Below are 20,085 nucleotides of genomic sequence, written 5' to 3' on the forward strand. Positions count from 1 at the left end.
CAGTTCCTGGCTAATGGATGAACTATCAAAATCAAAGGAACTTTGAATATCCCAACCTCAATGAACAATAAGCCACTTCATCTTCATTAAGGGGTTAGTGATGCATTAATAAATCTTATAACCCAAGTTGTACAAGAAAAAGAAAAGCAATGAAGAAAAAGGAACAAAAGAGGAGTGATAAAAATAGGTTGAGGAAAGGGGTAACTCAAGTCCCACAATTGCTCCCTCTTCACATTATAATGCTCAAGAATGATGGAATTTCATAGCTGGTACAAATATGGTGGCATCCTCCATGAAGTAAACCCCTACCATATCATTAACCCCTTGCACCCATTGATTGATGAGTCAGCCTAGGAACAGTATATGGCACTCCCTCTAACTCAAACAGTATATGGCACCCCGTCTAACTCCATAGGAATGAAGATGTATGAAAGATTATGTCCAATTAGTCCAGCAAGAAAGTACAAGTCCAGCCAGCCAATTTTACATGTCAACCCCATAAGTGAATGTATAAACACTATAAGTAAAGGATAGATCAGTGCATTTGAAGACCATCCAAGCAAGAAGATACCCGAGATGTGCAACAAAATCTAGGGGATTACTCTTGAGATCTTAAAGATGGAGAAAAAATGTGATTTGTGGAGTGAACGAGCCATCTTGGCATTTTCCCTATAACATTTGTTCTAGGATGTTTCAAAACGTAAAACTTGGAAGAGATGGAGGTGAGACCTTTGTGTATGTGTGATAGAAATTCCAGACTCTAGTTCACTATAATTTCAGAGATATTCCTGAATGCTCTTGATATGTGCTTCAAACGGGTCAGGTTGGCATTTTCGTTACAACTTGTTTTTGAGATGTTTCTGACTGTGAAATTTGGAGAAGACAAAGGAGAGATCTTTAGGTGCATATGGTAGAAATTTCAAACCTTGGTTTGATAGAATTTCAGAGATATGCTATAAGGAAGTTAGGGTTCCTTAATGCTCCTAAAATGTTCCTCAAACAAGTTAGCTTGGCATTTTCGTTATAACTATTTTTTGAGATGTTTCAAACTATGAAATCCAAAAGAGACATAGGAGAGATCACTAGGTATCTATTGAAGAAATTTCGGACTTTAGTTCACTATAATTTCAAAGATATGCCCCAAGGAAGTTAGGGTTACTGAATAGTCCTAAAATCGGCTTCAAGCAGGTCAGTTTGGCATTTTTGCCATATCTGGGACTTTTCAAACTGTGAAAAATTCAGAGATCCAAGGAGACATACATAAGTACCTTCGGTAAAAATTTCATAATCAGAATTGCAAAACTGGATATGTGGGATGTTGTATAAGTTTGTTCTTGGGAAGAGGCCAAAAACAACAAGTTTTGGGTGAATCAAACCTAGTGAAGGCAAAAGCATCAAGTAGACCTGGTGAAGGCAGAAGCAGCTAACAGACCTAGCGAAGGCAGAAGTAGCAATCAAACTCAGTGAAGTAGGTTGAAGCCTACAAATATCTTGCATCCTCCATGAAGTAAACCCCTACCATATCATTAACCACTTGCACCCATTGATTGATGGGTCAGCCTAGGAACAATATATACCACTCCCTCTAACTCAAACAATATATGGCACTCCCTCTTACTCCATAGGAATGAGGATATATGAAAGATTATGTCCAACCAGTCCAGCTAGAAAGTATAGGTCTAGCCAGCGATTTTACAAGTCAACCCCATAAGTGAACGTATAAACACTATAAGTAAAGGATAGATCAGTGCATTTGAAGACCATCCATGCAAGCAGGCACCTAAGATGTGCAACAAAAGCTAGGGGATTACTCTTAAGATCTTAAAGATGGGGCAAAAATGTGATTTGTGGAGTGAATGAGTCATCTTGGCATTTTCCCTATAACATTTGTTCTAGGATGTTTCAGATCGTACAAGTTGGAAGAGATGGAGATGAGATCTTTGTGTACCTATGTTAGAAATTTCAGACTCTAGTTCACTATAATTTCAGAGATATTATTGAATGCTCCTGAAATATGCTTAAAACAAGTCAGGTTGGCATTTTCGTTATAACTTGTTTTTTGATATGTTTCAGACTATTAAAGTTGGAGAAGACAGAGGAGAGATCCTTACATACCTATGATAGAAATATCAGACCTTGGTTTGCTATAATTTCAAATATATGCTCTAAGGAAGTTAGGGTTCCTTAATGCTCCTGAAATATGCCTCAAACATTAGCTTGGCATTTTTGTTATAACTTTTTTCTGAGATGTTTCAAACTATGAAATCCAGAGGAGACATAGGAGAGATCCCTAGGTATCTATCGAAGAAATTTTAGACTTTAGTTTGCTATAACTTCAAAGATATGCCCCATGGCAGTTAGGGTTACTTAATAGTCCTAAATTGGCTTCAAATAAGTCAGCTTGACATTTTTGCTATACCTTATTTTTTGGAACTTTTCAAACTGTGAAAATTTCAAAAGATCTAAGGGGACATACAGAAGTACCTCAAGTAAAAAAAATCATAATCAGATTGGAAAAATTGGATATGTAGGATGTTGTGTAAGTTTGTTCTTGGGAAGAGGCCAAAAACAAGAAGTTGTGGGAGAAACAAACGTGGTGAAGACAAAAGCACCAAGTAGACCTGGTGAAGGCAGAAGCAGCTAGCAAACCTGGCGAACACAAAAGTAGCAAGCAAACTCAGTGAAGTAGGTTGGTGCGTACAAATATCTTGCAAAAGAGAGGATTGATCTCTCATGTAGATTGTTGCCTACAAATATTGCAGTAGAGGGAGCAGAGGGGATTAGTGCTTTCTATAGGTTGGTTCCTACAAATCTTGCAGCAAAGGGAGTTGGTGATTCCTGTAGGTTGGTGCCTACAAATCTTACAACAGAAGGGATTGGTGTCTCTTGTAGGTTGATGCCTACAAATCTTGCAACAAAGGGATTGGTGTCTCTTGTAGGTTGGTGCCTATTACCCACCACTTTGTGGGTGATGTCCATAGGAGAAATTTTTTTCCTAGATAGTCCTCATCCGGCAACCAGCAGTCCCTCGCAGACACCAGATAGCTTGATGTGCCATTTTCTCCGCCACCTGAGCCAGCCATGTGCTCCCTCGCCCATCTATTATGATCGTATGTTTGAAGGTGGGCCTTCCAACCCCGAAGGTATGGCTTTTCATTGTGTAGTTGGGTATTTTTGTTTACCTATCATGGACACTTTTGGGCATGGATTAGTGGGGTAATTCAGCAGGATGAGTAGGCTAGGTCTATGCTCTTGTCTCCTCTGCTTGATTTGATGGTTAACATTGTATCCTAGTCCTGTGGGATCTCCTTTACTGGTTGCTAGCTTTAGGGATGACACTACATGGAAAACCCTGATGGTTAACATTGTATCCTAGTCCTGTGGGATCTCCTTTACTGGTTGCTAGCTTTAGGGATGACACTACATGGAAAACCCTGATTTTGGTTGTCTGGCCCCGCTTCCCAACACCATATACATCACCCCCCTTCCGCTCATTACAACCCCATTCATCGCTTTTCCCATCCAAGTCTACATTTGTCCATTGGGTCCACAAGGAGTTAGCTTCCCTCTCCCTTTGTCCACACCTTGGATCGGGCCTGGAACGATGCCCCGGAGGTTGATGCAACTAAAAAGAAAAGAAAAAACATATTTTGGCCACTCTCAACAGGAAATGTACCATAAAATGCAAAAAGATGGTCGGGGCATACAAATTTAGCATGTGGGCAAAAGCCAAACATGAGCTCTACCCCTATCATTATGGCCATCACCCTGGTTCTTAAGGCCCCTCATATTGGCCCCTTACATCATTAAGGAACCCATGATTGTCCCAACCCCTGGTGGGCGATGAACTGCCCCACCTTAAGGGGGTAATCACTGTTATATCCTACACATCATGCTCTCATCCCCTAGAGCCCCAAGCAGTTATGAAGAAAAAACAATCAAAGGCAAAAGGCATGTGAAGAAGGGTGGAAAAACAAAGGTCGAGGTAACTCATGTACCACAATTGCTCCCTCCTACATTCATACACCCAAGTGTGGGCTTCCCCCATTGTAGTTAGCCTTGTACTGTGGCATGTGGCTTGGAGCCTTTCCCCGATGACCCACTCCATTCCATCATTATATTATGTGCCACCTACCGCTTGATGGATGTACCATGGACATGTCAACCCCTTTAGAGTTTGAAACCACTTAATAGGGTCCTGGGTTAACCCCCCTATTGAGCTTGGAGACACCTGTACATGCTAAAGCCCACTATGGAAGGGCATGCCACTATGAAGTGTCTACTTGATTCCATGATTTGTAAACTCTTTTACTCGATTACTCTAATGATTTGTTGTACTGGAAGGCAAGGGGACGTAGGTGGGTCTCCATTTCGGGTTTGGTCTCCCTATACGGGGTCCAAGCCCTCCAGAGGGTCATACTGCCACTTGTAGGGTAAGCGTTGAGAGCCATGGGCCTCCACCATAGCAGAGAGCAAATTTCTAGTTCATGGATCCCTCAACACCATTCATTGATTGCTCGTGTTCTGCCTTTTGGATGAGGATGATGCACCTAGACAACCATGCCCAATCAGCTTTAGACTTGCACCACACACTTGGCACATGTTCCAGGGCCCAGATGAGGATTTGTCTCACCATGGGAGATAGAGGGAGGGTTTATGTCATCATTCTAGCCCGTACAGATGGTATACAAGCATTATCGATCCACTTGGGGACCATGAGGATGTCATTGTGCCCCCCACACCCACTTGGGGACACCACATTTGATTTTCTTGGATATCAAGGGGCCACCCCCTTGGTCACTATGTTTTGAGCATAGTCTTTCACCTCAGCACACTTTGGACTCCACTAGGCCTCCTCAAGGACCCAACGAGTCATTATCTTTACTATTTTGTCCTCTTGGGAGGCTTATTTTTGTATTATGAAGCTATCTTGATGGGCTTGTCAGCAAGGGATGCTATTTTTGCACATTATTTTATTATTTGGGGCTTAATTAGGCGTAATTAGGGAAATAAAACTCTTTAGGAAGGATATAAATTGATAAGAGTTCATTTGAATCTCATCATCACTTGGATTTGGATCATTTGTTTCCTCTGGAAATTTCACTAAGCCTTTTGGGGGACGAATTGGAGATTTAATGCATTTCAATGTTTGGAAGAGCTTAAATTTTGTCTTGGAGCTTAGATTTTCTTGCATCTTGATGATTGGAATAATCTCGCTATACTTGTGAGTACTCTTTTCATGTTTATCTTATATTTTGTCTTGTGTATTGTATTGATCAATAAAATATTTTCATTCATGAAGTTGGTGTAGCTGCCATTATGCTTATGCAAAGTTGTTGGTCTTGTCTTTGTGAGGGAATTTTCACGTGGTCATAATGAAGTATGGTGAATTATTGTCCTCGGGGTACATGATTGTTCATGATTTTCCTTGAAAATTCATTAATTTCCGCATCAAAGAAGTATAAACTTTCCTAGTGACCTATTTGCTGCCTCTAGGGCTATGTGAAGTTGCTAGGAGACTCCATGATCGGGTATAAGACATTGCTAAACATTGATTTGCATTAACTCCATTCTCCCAATAGGCTAGGCACCGGTCTAGTCCTAGATGATCATCAAACGAATTTATTTTTTACCACCTTCTCCTCTTTTCTAAGCCCTAACCTAGAAGGCCATCTAGTGCATCACACGAATTCGATTGTAGCCATCAAAAATTGATGAAAATTGGCCTAGACATGCGTTGGTGAGTCCTCTAGAGGTCCTCCAAATTTGAGGTTATTAAAGGAATTAATGTCATTGATGGCAAAAAACCAGCAAAAGCAAGGTATGCAGGAGCAGGACCAAGGTATGAAGGAGCAGCATAGGAAGAGGAGTTGATTGATTAATGTCGATGAATGTTGTTAATGTAATTGCAAAGGTTGAAAGTGATGTGAAGTGAAAAGGTTGAATGTGAAGGTTGAACATTGTTAAAATGGGACATTACAAATGCAGAAATATATATATATATATATATGTTTCATACTAAACAGGAAATTTGGACAATAAAAGAAAATCTGATTTGTCTCTTACAATCATTACAAATTGAGTTGTTTTAATTTAGCTCTATTTTATATTACAAATTACTTTTTCAGAACTGAAAGTGAAGAGACAAGCTTGTGAGCATTTTTTGGAAGTTCAAGAGGCAATGCTTCATTTCATATTCTTGAAAAAAATACAAACAGCTAAGATGGCTTGCTTATAAAATATACAATGTGGAATGGTAAAAGGACCTTTTTTTGAAAAAAAACAATATGCATAAGAAAGTGGATGAGCAGCAAGAGAAGAGATACAAAGTGAAAAGGAAAAGCAGTGTAGCGGTAGACTTGACAGCAGAACTGTAAATAAGGTAACCAGCATTTGTGACATGATGTTGTGATTGAGAAATTTTTGTCCCTTTCTATGTTGTAGCTTGAAAAGGAACAGGTTGTAGCCTGTTGAGGTAGGAGCCTCTTGTGGGTCATCGTCTGCAGAAAACTTGTAGGAGTTGGAGCTTCCTTCAAAGTAGGAGCCTCTTGTAGGTTGGAGCCTACAAAAATCTGATGTTTCCACTTATATCTAGCATCTTCATGTGTTTATTCTTGCGTGTTGTGTGAATGTTTTGAATACTTGATAAATAAATATGCAAATTTCTCTCCTTGACACCTGCAAAAGGAATTCAATAATAATTGAGCACAAACATAAATCATTAACTGCATAAGAAGAAGATTAAGTTGAGCAGAAATTAAAATATTGAATTATTGATTCACCCCCCCCCCCCACCCCGGTAATTCTCAATCATAAATATCAATTGGTATCAGAACCTGGTTCCTTCAGTAGCAGTCTAACAACTGGAAGGAGGTCCTAAGTCAGTAAAATGGCTAGTCAAGAAGGATGTTCAACAAATAAGGCCCCTCTATTTACTAGTACAAACTATGCCTTCTGGAAAGTAAGAATGAAGACATATTTAATGTCTCTATGAATAGAAGTATGGGTTGTTGTGATGATGGGGTATGAAGAACCAAAGGAAACAACTAGTGACAAAGATGCCAAATTGAATTTTATAGTTAATGCAAAAGCTATGAATGCACTTCTAAATGGTCTATGTGAGTCTGAATTTATCAAAGTAATGCACTGTCAGGCAACTAAAGGTATTTGGGTTAAATTAGAAAATATTCATGAAGGAGATAAAAAAGTGAAGATGGCTAAATTACAAGTGTATAGAACACAGATTGAGACCTTAAAAATGAATGAAGATGAAGATATAGCTAAATTCTTTTAAAGATTTGATGAAGTTGTAAATATCATGCTAGATCAAGGAGAAACAATCAACGAAAGTGAAATAGTTCAGAAAATTTTGAGGTCATTACCTTCTAAATTCAATCCTAAGGTTTCAGCTATTGAAGAAACAACAAACTTTGAGACTTTGAACAGAGATCAACTACGTGGCTCTTTGATAGCATTTGAGATGAGAATTCCAAAAGGGAAGGCAACCAGTAGAGACGCAGCTTTCAAAGCAAACAAGCCCATAGAAGAAAAGGAGCGGTCATGCTCAAGTTCTGATGAAGAAGAAGCAAAATTTGTCAGAAGGTTGAAGAAAGGCACAAGTAAGTATAAAAGAAAACTTCCATTTAAGTGTTTCAACTGTGGAAGAGTGGGACATTATGCATCAAAATGCCCTTATAAGAAAGAGGAAAATCAACCTAAGGGGAAACAGAAGAACAAGTCTAACAAAATGCAGAAAGAGAGACAATTCAAAAAGAAGAATTTATATGCTCAAGAAGATAGAAGTGGATCTAAAAGTTTCAATGAATCCTCTAGTGAAGATGGAACCAGTGAATTCATGTTCATGGCCTTGGAGGAACTTGAAAAAAATTGCCAAGAATATGAAGAAAAAGAGGAAGGTGAGGTAGACCTTGAGGGGGAGTTAATCAATGCCCTAGATGAAATAGAAAGGCTTAAACTAAATAATAGAAAGCAGAAAGAGATCATATTGAAATATGTAAAGGAAGAATCAAGTTTAGAAGACATTATCAAGTTGAAAGTTGAACTTGAAGAAGCAAAGAAGGTGCAAGACATTTTAATGAAGCAAATAAAAGAGAAAAACCAAGGGTGTAAAAGTTTGGAGGAAGAGGTGGTATGTCTAAAGAAAAATCTAGAGAAGGCTCAAACTGAACTAAACATGAACATCCATCAGATAAAAGGGTCTAAAAAACTAGATGTGATATTAAATGCTCAAAGGTCTCCACTCATAAAGACTGGGTTAGGCTATGAAGGAGAATCCAGTAAATCTAAGGTAGAGGATAAAAGGACAATCACCTTTGTAAAAGCTGCTAGGGGAGAGGATGACAACTCACATCAATCTGAGAACAAAAAATTGAGCAACACTTCAACATCAAGTGAACAACTGCAAAGGAACATTGTCGATAAAGTACAAAAGGCAAAAGAAATGGACAATCAAACAACAATCTATCAAAAACCGCACTTCTTCAGAAGACAAGATTATCAAATGTCAAGATGGTTAGATTCTCAAATAACATCCACTACCAGGTACAGATATTTGTTTTATGGATATTGTTACTATTGTAAAAACTTTGGACATAAATCCATAAATTGTAGATCTTATGTCAGAAGAATTGATTTGGGAAATTTTAAGATGAGAAACAATGGATTCACAAACTTTAAAACAAATATGAATCGAATCAAAAATGCATTTGCTCCTCTCCTTGATATCACTGAATGTTTTTATTGTCACAACTTTGGGCATAAGTCTTATGAATGTCGGCTTAAAGACAATAGATTAACATCTCCGAACATTTATAGAACAAATAAATGCATGCAATGGAGAAAGAAGGTAGAGGAAAAGAAACTTGGTAAGTGTGATCTAGTTTTGTATGCTCAAGATCAAAACAATAAATGGTACATGGACAATGGCTACTCTAGACATATGACAGGAGATAAAAGCAAGTTTGTTTCCTTGAATGAAAATAAATCTGGAAATGTCACATTCGGTAATGATGAAGCAGGAAGAATTAGAGGAAAAGGTACAGTCAATCTGAACAACGGAAGAGGAAAGGCTCAAGATGTATTGTTTGTAGATGTTCTAAAACATAATTTGTTGAGTGTAAGTCAAATGTGTGACGAAGGGTGTGATGTCCTCTTTAGAGCTCAAGACTGCAAAATCAGGTCAACATCTATAGGAAAGGTTCTAGCTAAAGGAGTTCGAACTGAGAATAATGTATATATCTTGAAAGAAGAGAGTGAGGAATGCCACATTAGAAAACGAGATGAACCTTGACTATGGCATAGGAGATTAGAGCATCTCAACTTTGATCGCATCATCAAACTCAGTAAGAAGGGAGCGGTGAGAGATCTACCAACAATAAAGAAGCCTCAACATGCTATCTGCAAGTGATGTCAAATGGGTAAAAAAACGTGAACATCATTCAAAGTCAAAGATAAGCTATCAAGTAGTAAGCCTTTGTAGCTAGTTCATATGGATTTGTGCGGGCCTTCCAAAATAGAAGCACCAGGAGGAGAACAATATTTCATGCTAATAATCAATGACTATTCGAGGTTGAGTTGGGTGACATTTCTCAAAAATAAGTCAGAAGCATTTGAGAAATTTAAAACATTCAAGGCATTGGCAGAAAATCAAACAGGGTGCAATATAAAGTGCATAAGGTCAGACAAAGTGTAATGCCCTAACCGCAACTTAAATGAAATTAATGCCATAACCACGACTTAAATCCTGTAAAGTCTACTTAAATCTGACAATTGTAATTTTTAAACAGGAACTTATCAATTTGATACATAGATACATACCTGGCTTTCAAGTTTGAAGTCGATCTTGCGTTGTTGTAGCTCCAATTTGCTTTTGTTACCAAATGACCAAAACCTCCCTGCGAAACTGGGCATAATCTTGGTACACTACTCCAAAATACTTCCAATTTGAAGTGATTTGGCCCCCCATGCCCAAAAGCTTCAAGAACAATTGCGATTAGATCAGTACCGATGACACCATGGCATACTCCAATAGAAGACGGATAGGATGGGAGCAGAAGAGATTAGGAAGGATAGGAGGATTCTAGAATAGCTTGGGAACTTGGCAAGGTATGGCTATTAAGGTTGTAAAGAAATAAATGTTCAAAGTACAAATCCTACATAATTATACTAATCACAAAATAACTACTAATACACTACATAAACCATAACTTCGGGGCGAAGTTTTCTGAAGGAAGGGTGTGTAATGACCCACTTCAAGTTATCAAGAACATGGAAATATTAGCATGCATATGACACATGCATGTGATAGCTACATATGCATGTATCGCATGCACGACATTAGTATATGTACTAACCAATTATGGGAAATATCCAAGGTAATGAATTAATTATCTAAGTGGTAAGTAGATACCAACGTATTTATGAAATACTTGATTATACCACCATCTTAATATTTCTAGTATATTATTCAAAATATATATAATTACAAGGGATTTTAGTAACTAAAAGAAGAGTATATATATTGTTTATTATACATCAAATAAAATGTTAAGGAAATAAGATAAATGATAATAAGGAAGATGAATTATAAGGAGAATAGTAAGTAGAAAATGCAATGTATAATAGAATATATCTAAGTTGCACGAAACGGGGAAACAGAAACGAGTTTCCGAAACGGGAAGCGATACGAAACGCGACCTCCCCAAATTTTGGAAACAGGGAAACACGAATATATATATATATATTAAAAATATTTAAAAATTATTATTATATATATGTGCAATCATAAAGCATTAATGATACATTATAATTTATTACATTTAAGCATTAAGATTAAATTTACATCACATTTACTCATGAGTCATGAATGATCACATAATGAAAATAAAAATATAGGAAAATCCAAAAGCAACCTTTATTATATATCCAAGGGAAAAATCTCAAAATCAGTCTTTATTTATATTAGTATATGAGGCTGCAAGTACAATAAAGACTATAAGGCTGCAAGAACTATAGAGACAAGTCACAAAAGACTAATCCTCATCATAACAATCCTCATCAAAAATAGAAACAGCACAATGCTCAACAGTGGATGGTAGTGCTGAAGAAGATGCCCGAAATGCCAGAAAAGAGAAGAGAAATATGGCTGTAGCTGAGCCAAATCTGCTGCTACTGAAATCTCCTGCTGAAATCTCTTTCTCTTGCTACTAAAATCATTTTCTCCTGCTGCTGAAATCTACTTTGCTCACTGCTCAAAACACCCTAGCTGAAACAACTGTCAGTCTCCAAGAGAAACGACTTGCTGAATAGTGTGATGAGAGAATGAGACAAACTTCTCTTTTATAAGTTTAGAATAGGCTTCTAGAATTTACTGGAAACCTAAAAAAAATTAAAAACAAATTAAAAAAAATATATATATATATATATTTAAAAAAAAACACATTACAACTGGGAAACGTGTCGTACTGCCACGTTTCCGTTTCGGGAAACCTGCCGTACTGCCATGTTTCCGTTTCGGGAAATGTGGTAGTACGGCCGGAAACGCGTTTCCTGGCCGTACCAAACGCGTTTCCACGTTTCGTACCGGTTTTCAGCCGGAAAATCCCTCCCCCCCCCCCCCACGTTTCCTGCAACATAGGAATATATATATATGGAATAAGTAAGTAAAATAGGTTAGAAGAGAATAAAGAATAAACAAGAAAAAGTATAAAGATAAAGCAATAAGAATAAAATGAAATAATTATATAAATCTTTATGTTCTAAAATTCAATTATTAAACTTAAAGGAACTAATTAGAAAAAGAACTACAAAGAAATTAACCGTATAAGTTTTAAATTAAATTTTAAAAAGGGAAAATCACTCAAACGGTGAAGGAGGTATTAAATAAAAAATCTTGTCTACCACTAACATATGACCGCCTCTAACATAAAAGGAGGAGCATCCTGGACACAGGAGTACGCTCCACCTGTGACCGACTCAAAGCCCTTATGTGGAAAGGCATGAATGGGAAATGATATAAGAGAATGGAGGAAGACAGAAGGGGGGAATTACAGCGAGAGAGAGAAGGGAAGAGGAAGAAAGTGATAGACAATGAGAAAAATTGAGCAAATGTTCTTGAATATTTTGGGCACGAGGGGGCTAAATTACTTCAAATTGGAAGTATTTCGGAGCTGGGTACCAAGATTATGCCCAGTTTGGCAGCGAAGTTTCAGTCATTTAATAACGGGAGCAGATTGGAGCTACAACAACGCGGGATCGACTTCAAACTCGAAAGTCAGGTATGTATCTATGTATCAAATTGATAAGTTCTTGTTTAAAAATTACAGTTGTCAAATTTAAGTAGAATTTACAAGATTTAAGTTGTGGTTAGGGCATTACACTTTTTTCTCGATTTGTGCATGTCATCCTTGCGCAGGGGCCATGCTAATCTTCTCTGTATCATTCCAATTTAGAGGAGGTGAATTTACATTAAATAATTTTGCAGGCCTATGTAATGAATTTGGGATAAAACAACAGTATACTATTGCAAACACACTGCAACAGAATGGAGTCGCAAAGAGACAAAATAGGTATGTTCAACAAATAGCCAGAGCCATGATGCAAAAAAGAAACATTGCTCAAACCTATTGGGCAGAAGCGGTGCATACAACGGTACATATTCTCAATAAGGCACATCTCAAACCAAATTGTGATAAGACACCTTATGAATTGTGGCACGGGAAACCAACATCAATCAAGCATTTTAAAGTATTCAGGAGTAAATGTTATATCAAAAATAATGATGAAAAGCTAGGAAAGTTTGATGCTCGATCTGATGAAGGAATATTTTTGGGATATTCGTCAAAAAGTAAGGGATACAGATGTTATAATAAAAGATTGCATAAGATTGTGGAATGCATAGATGTTAAGGTTGACGAAGAGCCTCCCAATAAAAACAAGAGCACAAGTTTTATCAATCCTCCAGATCATCATCATCATATCAGTAAAGAGAGTGAAGTACAAGATGAAGAATTAGAAGATACAGAGACTTATTCAAAAGGACCCTCAAGACACACTCAAAAGAATCATCCTGAGAATCAAATTATTGGAGATAAAAGTGAAGGAGTACAAACAAGGAGGCAACTAGCAGAAAAATCTAAGCAAGTTCATATAGCTATGTTGTCACAGATAGAGCCAAAGAACTTTGAAGAGGCAAGTAAAGACAAAATTTGGATAGATGTTATGAACGAGGAGTTAGATCAAATTGAGAAGAACGAGACTTGGGAACTAACACCAAGACCTGCCAGAAAGAATGTCATTGGCACAAAATGGATATTCAAAAATAAGATGAATGAACAGGGTCAAGTTGTTAGAAACAAAGCCAGACTAGTGTGTAAGGGTTACTCACAAGTGGAAGGTCTTGATTATGAAGAGACTTTTGCACCAGTCGTGAGACTGGAGGCAATCAAGATGTTTTTGGCCTTTGCATGCTACAATGATTTCAAGGTGTACCAAATGGACGTGAAGTCTGCCTTCCTAAATGGTGATCTTGAGGAAGAAGTCTATATGGAACAACCTGAAGGTTTTTCATTATCAGATAAGCCTAACTATGTCTGCAGGTTAAAGAAAGCACTATATGGTCTTAAACAAGCACCACGAGCATGGTACTCTAGATTGGACAAGTACCTTCAAAAACAGGGTTTCAAGAGAGGAGGAGCTGATAGTAATCTGTACATAAAGATTGATGAAGATGAATTACCGAATAGAGTTGTGTATGTGAATGATATTATGTTTGGCAGCAACAAATATCATCTAGTAGAATGGTTTGCTGAAGAGATGAAGACCGAGTTCGAAATGTCTATGATTGGAGAACTTACCTTCTACTTAGGGCTCCAAATCCTACAAAATCCTGGAGGCATATTCATTTCTCAAGAGAAATACCTAAGAGATATGTTGAAAAGATTCCAAATGGAAGATTGTAAACCTGTCTCAACCCCCATGACTATTGGATGTAAGCTATGTGCAGATGATGAATCACCTGATGTGGATCAAAAGCTTTACAGATCTATGATAGGAAGTTTGTTATACCTAACAGCTTCTCGACCAGATATAATGTTGGCAGTCAGATTAGTAGCAAGATATCAATCAGCACCCAAACAAAGCCATTTGTTAGCAACAAAAAGGATATTCAGGTACTTGAAAGGGACTACAGGCTATGGACTATGGTATCTGAAAGGTAAGGACTTTACATTGACAACATACATAGATGCAGATTGGGCGAGCTGTGTGGATGATAGAAAAAGTACAAGCGGTGGTGCATTCTACCTAGGAGAGTCTTTGGTGGCATGGCTAAGCAAAAAACAAACATCAGTTTCTCTATCTACCACGGAAGCTGAATACATAGCAGCTGCAGCTTGTTGCACACAAGTGTTGTGGATGAAACAGACACTACAGGACATGAAGGTAAATTTTAATGAACCTATATCTATCAAATGTGACAATACAAGTGCAATAAGCATTTCAAAAAATCTTGTGCTCCATTCAAAGACTAAGCATATACCTATAAAGTACCACTTTCTCAGAGAACAAGTTGCTCAGCAAACAGTGAAGTTGGAGTACATACCCACAAAAGAACAAATAGCAGATATATTTACAAAGCCCCTTGCTATAGAACCATTTGAATATCTGAGAAACAAGTTAGGGATAATTTCTGCAAACTCTCTTCACTAATGTGACTTAAAAAGAGAACCTAAAATACTATAGAGTATATGAAATTGAGCATGACCTAAGGAGGAGATTCTAGGAGCAGGAAGGAGTAATGAGGAGGATCAAGAGAATTATGATTATGTCAAGATTTTGAAGTAGTTAAGAAGCAGCAAGAACAAAAGCATCATCAAATTGTGAGATCAAGCCACTTTCTTTAGGAGCTAACAACAACAATCAGGTTCACCATTCAAAAGTCCATTCTTCAATGATTTTTTCTTCACATGTATATATCCGGTACATAAACGTGTAAATAAATATTTTCAAGCATACATAGTACTGCTAAGACAATTGCATATCTATTCAAAGCATGTTGGAAGATAAGCCTAACTTATTGTATAATTGCATCATCAATTTTTCTCAAAATTCTTCATTTTCTGATAAATTTAAGTGTTTATATGGAATGCATCAATTTACATTATGATGATCCATGTTAAACATTTGATGTATAAAAACCTTAGATCCATCCAAATAAAAACATGGAAGTAAAAGCAAAGGTACTACCATCAAATGGAGGAGAAAATTCTATTCTTTTCAAATATACACATGCAAGTAAAAGCAAAGGTATTGACATCAAAGCGAAGGAGAGGATTCTATTATGGTCAAATATATATGCATGCAAGAAAAAGAAAAAGTATTGCCATCAAGCAAAGGAGCAGATTCTATATATTTTTATGTTTGGTTTATAGGAGCATTCATCATGAAGCATCATGAGATCTACATCTAAACCATATTATTTGCAATCTCCATGTGAAGACATCTATCTCAGCAACTAATCAAATGTTGTACCAATGTAAAGGATAATTTCATGTACATATCCCTTATGATTGCAAGAGACTGCTATTGAAATGAAAATGGTTCTGCAAATAATTAAATTACATTGCTACAGTTCATTGCATCACTAGGATTTCTCTAAATCCTTTAGCACTGTTATTATGAACTCAATGATTTGGATGCAAGAAGAGTTAAAGTGTATTCATCATCAATAAAAGAAATCTCTTGGAAAGCATCAACAACCTAGTTGAAAATGAAGATCAGATGAGGATCCACCATCAAGAGCTTATAGCTATTCTAAAGCATAACATTTAAATTCAAATAGAGCATTCTCCATATCTATTCAAGATGCAGAAAATAAAACTCATATATCTCATTGCAAGCAAATGAACAGACATTCAAAACCACTGTGTTTCCAAGTCTATTCTCTACAGTCATTGAGATGCAATTTCTAGGCATCCAATACTGAGAAAATTTCGAGAACAACAATTTGTTGAACAAAAGGCTACCATTGCATGCCATTGAAAAGGGCATCACTAGCATTGATTGTTTACATACATTAAAAATCTTCAAAGAAAAAGGGAGATTCCTAAGAGTTCAAGAAAAACTTAGAGTAAGCACCAGGAAGGAAATGGCAACCCAAAGAGAATTGAGCGCTCAAAGTAATTCACCCATGTAATGGAGAGAATGAGTTGTTGAAGAAAAGGTGTCGGAAGGAAAAAGTAACAGAAGATTAATAATGATAGGTACAGAATGGCAGAAGACAGAATGGGAACAGTATGACAGGAGACATAAAGATAATAAAAATGGACAGCCCAATGTTGCAAGAAGCGCCCCCCCCCGGGGGATCCAAGCCCCGAAACACGTCCCGTACGGAAGCGCCTAGGAAGCGTGGCCCGAAGCAGTGCTTCCGAATTCGGAAGTGCCGCTTCCTATTTTTTAGCTGCTTCCTAGAATTTTGGAAGCGCGGTACGGAAGCGCCGCTTCCAGACCTCCGAAGCGCGCTTCGTACGGCGCTTCGGGCCTCAGAAGCATGGCGCTTCAGAGGAGGAAGCGTACGCTTCCGTACGCTTCGGAAAGGAGGCCGCACGCAAGGCAAAAAAAGATTTTTATTTTTTTTTTTTTTTTTTTAATTTATGTTAACTTAACATAAAGGGGGTGGGTTAAGGTGAGGTTAGAGTGAGATTAAGGTGAGGAATGAAAATAATAAAGCCCCCATTCATTCCTCATTATCTCACTTTGAGTTTATGAGAGTTGGAGAAGAGAAGAGAGGAGAGGAGAAGAGAAGAGAGGAAAGGAGAGGAGAGCTTGGAGGAGTGGAGGAGGAGCTAGGAGAAGGAGAAGGAGCTTGGAGCAAGAGCTTGGAGGACTTCATCTACAAGAGCTAAAGAGGTAAGTTCAAACCCCAAACTCCCTTATTTTTTTGACAATTTTTTTGTATTTTTCTCCTCTCTCTCCTACTTTTTCCCATTGTTTCTACTTGCTCTTTTACTTACAGGTTGTCCACCACCTATATCCATATTCCAAGATGGTGTTCTTTTGGCTTCTATGTATCATTCCACTCTTGGTTTTAATGATGGCAAGGGGGAATAGAAATAGAAGGGATGAAACACAAGAGGACAGTGGTCCCAATATGAGTGACCCAATGTATGATGAGGAGGAAGGGTTTGAAGAGGAAGGGGATGAACCTGAAGAGGACACTGAAACACAAGATGGGAAAGCTACATCAACACCCTTGTGGAACTATGTGACCAAACTTGATGGGGGAAAGGGTGGTGGATCTTACAAATTTGTGTGCCCTCATGGTTGTCATGAAGGAAAACCATATTGTGGCTCATATACCCGTTTGAGGAGGCATCTTTGTGGGGTGTTGAACAGTGATGAAAAAAAGGGTCCTGTGGGGGTACAAATTTGCCCAAACATTTTAGCTGAAGAAAGAAGAAAATACATCCAAATAGACATGGCTGCACAACAAAAAAACAAGAAACAAAGAACTCATTCTGAATCAAGTGCAACCTCTAAATTTGGTAGCTGCTCATCTCCTCATGGTACTTCTGCAAGCTCTAGAGGTAGAAGAACAATAGGGGATTTCCTTAATGTTGCTGGGAGGGATGATGTGGATGGAAAGATAGTCCGTTTTCTTTGTGCTTGCAGTGTACCATTCAATGTGCTTCGCTCTCCCTATTGGCATGAAATGGTAAAGGCCATCAATGAAGCCCCAAAAGGATACAAGGCCCCCAACTATGAGAAAGCTAGAACAGTGTTATTAGAAAGAGAAAAAGCTAAGGTTCGAAGAGCTTTGACACGTTTTACAAATGAGTGGGTGGATTCTGGGGTATCCATTGTATCAGATGGATGGACAAATATTAGAAACCAACATTTGATAAATGTTCTTGGTGTTTCTTCTAGTGGTGCAGTATTTATTACATGTCATGACTCCTCCTCCATCACTGCATCTGGACAAAACATTGCAGATCTCCTATTGAAAGCAATTAAAGATGTTGGTCCGAATAATGTGGTTCAAGTGATCACCGATAATGCAGCAAATTGTAAGGCAGCAGGAAAAATTATTGAGCGTACTCATCCACACATCTTTTGGTCTGGGTGCCTGGTTCACACATTGAACCTTTTGATGCGTGATATTGTGAAGCACAAAGAATGTGGGTGGATTACTGAGCTTTACAGGAGAGGGAAGCAGCTCATTAAATTCATCACAGGGCATACAAGGGTAAACTACTTCTATGGCACTTACTCCAAGTTGCAGTTGCTTAAAATTGCAAAGACAAGATTTGCTAGCTATTACCTCACCTTTAGGCAGCTAGTGAAGGTGAGACAAGCTTTAACTAATCTGGTGTGTGCTGAAACATGGGATGAAATTAACACTGACATAGATGGTGCTAATGCAGTTAAGGACACTATTCTTGACAGTTACTTTTGGTCACAGGTTAAATATGTTTTGCAATTCACCAAACCAATTTATTACATGATCAAGTTTGCAGATTCAGATCGACCAGTAATTGGGGAGGTGTATGAGCAAATGGATAGCATGTTGGGGCAGATTAAAGACATTGTTGAGCCTAGAGATACCACCTTGTACAATTATATTCGTGTAGAGGTGCAAAACCGATGGGAAATGCTAAATGTTCCATTGCATGCATTAGCATATGTTTTGACACCTAAATACTATCATCCATCATGGCTTTCAACACCAGCACCTGGGGGGGGAAGCAGGAGAAAACCACACCAAGATCAAGAGGTTCACAAAAAATATATGGCTGCATTGAGTAAATTAATCCCTAGTGAGGAGGAGGCTGCATTGGTACGGAGACAGGTGAGCAACTATACGCTTAACACTGGTCCATTTGGGAGCATGCATGCAATTAAAGATCGAGAGACTTTTTCTTCTCTCGAGTGGTGGAACATGCATGGAGGGGGTACTCCACTTCTACAGGCTTTGGCATTGCGGGTGCTATCACAGGTGGTAAACACTTCTTTTGCAGAGAGGTGTTGGAGCTCTTATTCTTTCATCCAGAGTGTTAAAAGGAACAGGTTGAGTTTAGACCGGGCAGAGAGCTTGGTTTATGTTCATTACAACTTGCGATTGTTGTCCCATTACTGTGAAGATGCAAAGTCTAATAAAGAGCTGTTGATTTGGGACAAGAATCCAGAGGAGCCCAATTTGGAGGATGGAGTGTTGCAATTAGAGCAATTAGAGGATGCTCTTATCCAGGTATGTCCATTGTGGTATGAATTTTCCAATTTTTCCTTATAAAGCATTTCTCTAATTCATGTTTTTAATTTTTTTGTTAACTAGTGTTTTTTTTTGCATGAATTTTTTGAGAGATTCCAGGATGATGATGATCGTGTTGATATGCCACCCCCACCCCCATCTGGTCCCTTGGTTCCTAGGTTCCATGGTTCAACAACAACAGCAGGGGGTTCTTCTTCATCAGTTTCAGTGCCACTTCCACAACTTCCACCGGCACCATTTTCTTCATTGCCACCACGTGGAGGCCCCCGCCCGCCGACACGTTCTGTTCGTGGTGGAAGGAGGAGAGATTAGTAGATATATTCACAGTCTACTACTTTTTGTCATGGATTAATCATTAGACTTGTAGGCTTGTGAATTTGAATTTTGAACCTTTTTTGTCTTGGCGGTGACCAAGTGACATATTTTCTAAACATTATTATTTGAATTTTGGACATGACAAATGTTGACAATTGCTCACTTGCTAGATAAATCATAATATGCTCTATGTTTTATGTTTTATAATATGCTTAAATGTTTTATGTTTTATAATATGCTTAAAAATTTGATGTATGTTTGTAATAGCTAGAATATAGATGATTGTTGTACATACTCGTAACTACAATGGAATCATGGATGCCATATCTATCTTGATTTATGCAAAAACATGCATGTTTTCATGTCTTCTACAATTAATTTGCTATTTGGGATGTTTGTTTTGAGTATAAATGCAAAAAAATATAAATATATATATATATAGCAGACGCTTCCGCGGACGCTTCGCTTCCTAGATTTTTGGAAAA

General features: G+C 37.9%; 1 protein-coding gene and 1 pseudogene across 1 annotated transcript in view; both read right to left on the minus strand.

The window, feature by feature from the left end:
* Positions 1–20,085, minus strand: part of LOC149166576 (uncharacterized) — a 407,323-nt gene that overhangs the window by 266,790 nt on the left and 120,448 nt on the right. The gene's annotated exons all lie outside the window — the stretch shown is intronic.
* On the minus strand, positions 12,388–12,485 carry LOC149166577 (U6 spliceosomal RNA; annotated as a pseudogene).

This window comes from Pinus tabuliformis, chromosome 5_1, assembly GCF_031772625.1.
Source record: "Pinus tabuliformis cultivar Carrire ecotype Pingquan chromosome 5_1, CPIR1, whole genome shotgun sequence".
NCBI lineage: Eukaryota > Viridiplantae > Streptophyta > Pinopsida > Pinales > Pinaceae > Pinus > Pinus tabuliformis.